The sequence below is a fragment of the Vespa mandarinia genome, chromosome 1, assembly GCF_050613455.1.
Source record: "Vespa mandarinia isolate Hongniang chromosome 1, ASM5061345v1, whole genome shotgun sequence".
Classification (NCBI taxonomy): domain Eukaryota; kingdom Metazoa; phylum Arthropoda; class Insecta; order Hymenoptera; family Vespidae; genus Vespa; species Vespa mandarinia.
In genome coordinates, this window is record NC_140810.1 from 2,925,001 (window position 1) to 2,932,500 (window position 7,500).

Consider the following 7,500-nt stretch of genomic DNA (forward strand, 5'->3'; position numbering starts at 1 on the left):
CCAAGCCTCATTGAAACTTATTCTGAGCTTTGTTATCGACGATAATGATGAATCGTGGGTAAATCGATCGGAAGCGGAACGCATTCCCGTATACTTGTATATAAGACGTAGTAAAAGAAGTGTCTCTTATGAATGACGCGTACACCACCCTTGCTGACAAGCTGTGCTGCACGAAACCCCCCGGCTATCAACCCCTCGCTGCTGTTTTGCTGCCCCACACAAAAAAAAAAAATAAATAAAACGCCTACACTCTCAGAGAGTTCTCATGAAAGGAATACAAAGACAAGTTTATCGGGAAAAAAAAGCCCCCCCTCCGAAAAAATAAATAAATAAATAAATAAATAACAAAAAAAAAAGTCAAAATCGAAAAGCAATAAATAAGATAGATAGACGAACAAGCAAAAAGTAAAAAAAAAACAAAAAAACAAAAAAAAAAAAAATAAAATAAACAAATAAAAAAGTCGTTATATAAAGTGAAATGAAAGGAAAGGAAAAAAAGATACGATTGATACAAAAAAAAGATGTGATTTTTCTATAAGTCATAGGTGTGGTTCAAATAAGAACGAAATGAACTTCACTCTTCACTCTTCTCGATTCGTACACTTTCAAAATTTCTCGGAATTTCGCGTATTCCATATTTATTTTCTCTTATTTCATTGATCGTCCGTATCGAGCAATCTCTCTGTTCGATTGACTTTCGATCGTAAGAGAGCTCTAGCTCGCATTTCGCAAAACTCTAGAGTACTTTTCTAGAGTACTTTTTTTAAAATTCTCTCATCAATATTTCGATCGAAAGGAAATAATCGATTAGAGAAAGAGGAGAGACAGAAAGTGACAATAGAAATAGAAATAAAAAAGTAAAAAAAAAAAAAAATAAATAAATAAATAAAGAAAGAAAAAAGAAAATCGATTGAACAAGAAAGTACACACATAGAGAAGACAATATCGATACAAGACAAAAAATAACAAACCTAACGACGACAATGACAACGATGACGTGTGACAAAAAAAAAAAAAAACAAAAACAACAACAAAACAACAACAGCCACAACAACAATAACAACAACAAAAACAGCAACAATAAAAACAACAGCAAAAACAACAACAAAAACAATAACAACAACAACGACAATGGCAACGGCAATAAAAGTAAAAAATAAAATAAAATGAAATGAAATAAAATAAAATAAAATAAAAAGTAAAAAAAATGAAAGAATAAGAAAGGAAAAAAAAAATAAATAAATAAAGAAAAATAAAAAAGCGCAGTAGTAAGAGTACTGAAAGTGTGACGACACACGGAGCAAGGGGAGAAAGGCAGCCGGGCCGAAAATTTATGTTCGTACGACGGCAGCAGAAACGCTACGCTACGGCGTAACACGACATTCCACTTCGATTCGTTGAACTCGTCTTCGGGGGACAAAAGTGTCCGTTGTCCGGGGAAGGAGAGAGGGGGATGAACGAGAGAGCGAGAAAGAACGGAGTGTGAGTTAGAGAAAAGGAGAAAGATAAACGAGAAGCGAGAATGAGAGGGAGAGAGAGAGAAAGAGAGAGAGAGAGAGAGAGTGAACGAGTATGTGGGAGAACGAGAGAATGAGAGAGCGAGAGGACAAGCAAAGAAGAGTGAAAAAGTGTAAAAGAGAGAGTGAGAGAGAGAGAGAGTGAGAGAGTGAGAGAGAGAGAGAGAGAGAGAAAGATATTTTCAGCGACGTCGCGCGGAAGACCTGCAGCCACACCCCGGACACACAATGGGAAGAAAAGTCTCACATGGATGATTGCGGCAGACCAGCTTGTTGGCAGGGAAGTCTCATTCTCTAAAAGTGGTTTTCAATTTCCCAAGGGTGCATCGCGAGCGTTGCAAGTCTCTCTCGGAGCGCGTATCGCCGGAGAGTAAACGCGCCACAGCTACTCGAATTTGCCTCGGCTTGTTCTAAACGCGACGGGAAAGGATAGAAGAGGAGAGAACGAGATATAGGGACAGGGGACGGGGAAATCTAAAATGAGGAAGAAAAAGGAGAAAATTGGGTGAAACGGAGGTGGAAAGAAAAGACGATTGGGTGGTGGTAATGGTGATAGTGGTGGTGGTGGTTGATGGTGGTGGCGGTGAGGGAAGGGGGGGGAAAGGAAAAACAGAAAAAGAAAACGAATGGAAAAATTTCTTGGTGTTTTTCGTTTACGTTTACGTTTACGTTTACGTTTACGTTCTACGTTATATAAAGTTCGATCGTTCGATTGAGTTTTTCCATTGTACTCGCTCGATGGGGAAATTTTTCAAGGACTCGTATGAAAAAAAAGAGCAAAAAAAAATAGAAAAAAAAAGAAAAGAAAAGAAAAGAAAAGAAAAGAAAAGAGAGGAAAAGCGTAAGAACGTAATTCTTATTAAGAAGGAGACAGCCAATCCGTTAAATGCGTTGTTTGATTTTTTTCTCTTCTTTTTTTTTATTTTTTCTTTCTTTTTTTTTTTTTTCTTTTTTTCTCTCTCTCTTCATTCGGATAATAAACCTTACCGTGTTATTCGAATCGTTCGAATCATTCGATTGTAATCCTGGGATCGGCCCGATACGATTGTAATTGTCGTCATCGTTACGTCGTTAACGCATTGTTAAAAATAATATACGATTTGCAAAGCAATTAGAATATCTAACGCGGTTTCGTAATGCACTTTATTCGCTCGATTGCCCGCCGTTGCGCATAATTCGTTGCGATGATCGAACAGTCGCCCCCGTTGAATACACGTAATTACCGATCGTTATGCCGCCTCGTTACGCGGACTTATTGTCGGAGGAAAAGCGAAACCGAGAAAAACAATTTTTAGTCGACTCCAACTTACGTCGGATCATAAATTAAATCTGTCTTCGCGGAAGATAAAATACAAGGAAAAAAGAAAAAAAAAAAGACAAAAAAAAGCAAAGAAAAAAATAGAAAAAAGATAAAAGAAGGAGGCGGTAGGTGGGTGGGAGGGAGGGATGGCGAGGGAGGGCGGAAAAGAACGGAGAGGAAAGATAGAATATTATATCTCGTTGTATTTTACATCCTCTCTATGGATCTTTGGAGTTTGCGCAGGGATTATCGCTACGAACGTGTCTCCTGTAATCTCGTTGGTACATCGTTTTCGTCGCTACGTGCGACGATCGATCCGATCGTATCCACGAATTCGCTTTTCAACACGGCGACAACGAAACTCTCCGGATCTCCGTGTAATCGCATTAATCTAACGAAATGCACTCTTCGGAATTGCTATGCCATGGTACCTGAATGTTTGTCAAGTGTACGACACGAAATCCTCTCTCCACGTCAAAGAGCAGATCAGTCATTTATATTTCGCACAACACTTTTATATTATATATATATATATATATATATATATATATATATATATATATATATTATATAATATAAATTTTAAAAAAACTTTTATATATATATATATATATAAAGCACAACATAATAAATATATATGTATATATATGCATATATATATATATATATGTATGTATATAAACACACGCACATACGTACAAGTCAATCTATACATTATTCACTCTTGTATAATCTCTCTACTGTATAGAAAGAAATTCTTTATCGGCACTCTTTTTTACGCACACACACATGATCGTAGCGCTGCACATGCAAAACGAATACACATATACTTACATGAATACGAATACGAATACGAATACATACGAACACATGTGCGTCGTAGATTTTATGGAGAGAGAAAGATACACATACACGGTAATAACCACGATCTAATACTCTAAATACCTCGAGGAGAATTCGAGGAACGATAACTACGCGACGGGCGTAGAAATAAAAAAAGAAAACAAAAAAAAAGAAAAAAAACAAAAAGTAAAAAAAAAAAAAAAAAAAAGAAAAAGAAAAATAAAGGGAAAAGAGTAAAAAAGAAAAAAAAAAGAAAAGAAATAAACGACAAATACAAAAATTGCCGTACACTTGGATATTCACGAGAGATGGTGTAAACCGAACGTATGATTATGTATGTCTGTATGTGTTTTGTTCTCATTATAGTTTTTCAGGTACTTCTCTGTAAAAGTGACGGGAACTAACGAGACGTCTCATCGTCGACTATTCGCTACTCTCTGTTCTCCATATATATATATATATAACAGAACGTATTACAAATATTTTTCTTTTCTTCGTCGCTTATACGTAATTTTGTTTATTTTTTTTTTTCTATCTTTTGTCTTTTTCTTCTTCTTTTCTTCCTTTTCTTTTTTTACCTTTCTTTTTTTTTTTTTTTTTTCTTTTGAAGATACCTTAAAAGTTACTATATTATGAATATCGGATTAAAAGAGTTGAAATTGAGAAAAGAAAGATAAATACGAGGAGAAAGCGAGAGAGAGAGAGAGAGAGAGAGAGAGAGAGAAAGAGAGAAAGAGAGAGAGAAAGAGAGAAAGAAAGAGAGAGAGAGAGAGAGAGAGAGAAATAATGAAAAAGAGAAAAAAGGAAAGATACACGTGACAGAGGAGAGTCCTTCGTCGAAAACGAAACGAGCATAAACGAAAAAGAAAAAAGTGCATATATATATATATATACATATATACATATATATATATATATATATATGTATATACATACACGATACATCTTTTTATTATGTATATAATAATACTAATAATAATTTCGCCAGAGAGCGAGTCCGATTATTGCAGGTATTGTTACAGGAGTCAGAAAAGCCAGCCGATAACGGAATACCGATGTCGATGGACGATATAATGGATCCTGTTTTCTTGTTTTGTTTTTGTTTTTTTTTTCTCTTTCTTTCTCTGCACTTATTATTGTTATTGTTGTTGTTGTTAATTCACTTTTGTTTCTCTTTTTTTTTTTATCTCTCTCTCTTTCTCTCTCTCTCTCTCTCTCTCTCTCTCTCTCTCTCGAATCTTTTGATTCTTCTTTTCATTATTTTCTTCTTTTTCCTTCCTTTTTATTATTTTTTATTTCTTTTTTTTTTCTTTTTTTTTTTTTTCTTTATTTTCTTCTTTGTTTCTTCTTTTTTTTTTTTTCTCTCTTCGAAACTCTTCTCCCACGTCCGGTCATAAATGAATACTTATACATACATACATACACGCGCGCGCGCGCGCGCGTGCACGCTCTCAGCTCATCCGTTTCCAATGATTTTTTCTTATTCTTCATCTTTTTTCAATGTCACGCTATCTTACAAAAAGAAAAAAGAAGAAAAAAAAAAAGAAAAAAGGTAAAAAGAAAAAAATTAGAAAAAAAGGAAAAAGAAAGAAGAAAAAAGAGGAAAAAGAAAAGAAAGAATAAAACGAAAAAGAAAAGAGATAATCTAATGGACATTATTGATGGCTAGGATGACGATGCCGATCAATGTCATTGACGGAATGTAACATTCTTTTTTTTTTCCAATCGATCTTTGAAGAAAACAATAATCAAATAATGTTTCAATTGATTTTTTAAATATTTTTTTTAACGATGTTATTACGTTCTGTCTATTTCCGGTCCTCGTTAAACGATTAAAGAAAAAAAAAAAAAAGAAGAAAAACAAAAAGAAAAAGCGCATTACGATCGATATTAATCATTTCTAATTTTGTGTCTTCTTATTTATTGGATATCTATATATAAAAAAAAAAAAAAAAAAAAGGAAAGAAAGAAGAAAAAAAGAAAAATAAAAAAAGACAAGAAATTAATCGTATATACATATTTGTATATATATATATATTTATATATATATATATATGTATATATACAATAAAGCACCTCCTTTCTAGTTTATTTGTTTCATAAATAAAGATATATAATATATATGTATATATATATATATATATATATATATATATTTATATATTATATATTCGATGCGATCGCGCGTAAGACAAAATGTTCTCGATGTGTTCTCGAGACACCCACCGGGATGAGAAGATGATATTACGCGAGAAGCATCGTTTTGTCCTATGGTTGCTTATCTTTTATGTATTATATATATATATACGCGACGCTAGTATCTACTTACGCGCTCTCGCATTTACAGTGAAAATATCGTAAGCCGTAAATTCTAGACGCGAACTACGATGACCGGATGGTATAATAATATCGTAGACTGTTAATTAAACGTATATAATATTACTCTGGCATAGAATTATTCGTATATAAGAGGATTACATATATGTATATATATATATATTTTTTTTTTTCTTTTTTATTTATATATTGTACCTTATATATTATACATATTTATATATATATACATATATATATATTTTATTATATTCTAATTATTTATCTTTCTATACATATACATAAATATATATATATATATATATATATATATTTATATATATATATATATATGTATATATATTTAAATTTTACAAACATATTTTTTTATCATATCGCGACTGTCGTTACTTGCCTTTAGCCTCAACTGGTCTGTTTTTCTTTTTTTGATTTTTATCTTGCCCTCTCGCCTGACGATGCTTCTTCATGCTTGCTGAAAAACCTTCGTGCGCTTCGCTACCTGCCAATTAACGCCTACAAAATATTACCAACCGAACGTAATACCTGAAAATCGAACAATATACGTCAACAACAACAACAACTACTACTACTACAACAACAACAACAACGACAACGACTACGACAACGACAACGAAAACCAACGATGATCAACCAACAACTATAACGAATGAATGCAAACGTCTCGTCGATCGCCATACATCTGTGTGTACCTACACAACAACAACAACAAAATATACATTTATATATATATATATATATATATATATATATACATATATATATATATATGTACATACATCATCTTTGAAAAAACAAACTTATAACTACGATTACGACGACATGGTGAACGATTCATTGGAATGAAATTCGATCGTTCGAAATCAAAAAAAACAAACAAACGAACAAACAAAACACGAAACAAAACCTAATTTTATATACATATATATATATATATATAAATTATTATATAAATATGTAAAAAAAATGACATGTGTCAACGATATGCAAAAACAAAAAAAAAACAAAAAAAAAAACAAAAAAAAAAACAAAAAAAACACGTCACGGGCTGTGACGTTTCGTGGACACCGGACGGATTAACGGATATGTTGGTCGATGCACATCGAAAACCATGGACGCTAACATGAAATATTACTGGTAACATGATGAATGTTGAACGATCGTATGAAAACGAACGTGCGTGCGCGCGTGCGCCCGGAAACGACGAAAAAAAAAACAAAAAAACAACAACAAAAATTTTTTTAAAATAATAAAAAACAAAAAATAAAAAATGAAAAATGAAAATAAAAAAATCGCACGCACCCACTTACGTAACGTACGTACGTACGTACGGATGAAAAAAAAATTACATGAAAACGAACGAAAAAAAAAATATAATATATATATATATTCGAATGAAAAAATAAACTGAACTACATATATATATATATATATATATATATATACACGCACACACATACATACATGCATACACACACACACACACAC

The 7,500-nt window shown here is 32.6% G+C and overlaps 1 protein-coding gene across 1 annotated transcript in view; it reads left to right on the forward strand.

Annotated features, from left to right (window-relative positions):
* LOC118444895 (uncharacterized) overlaps positions 1 to 7,500 on the forward strand; it is a 179,292-nt gene that overhangs the window by 163,118 nt on the left and 8,674 nt on the right. The gene's annotated exons all lie outside the window — the stretch shown is intronic.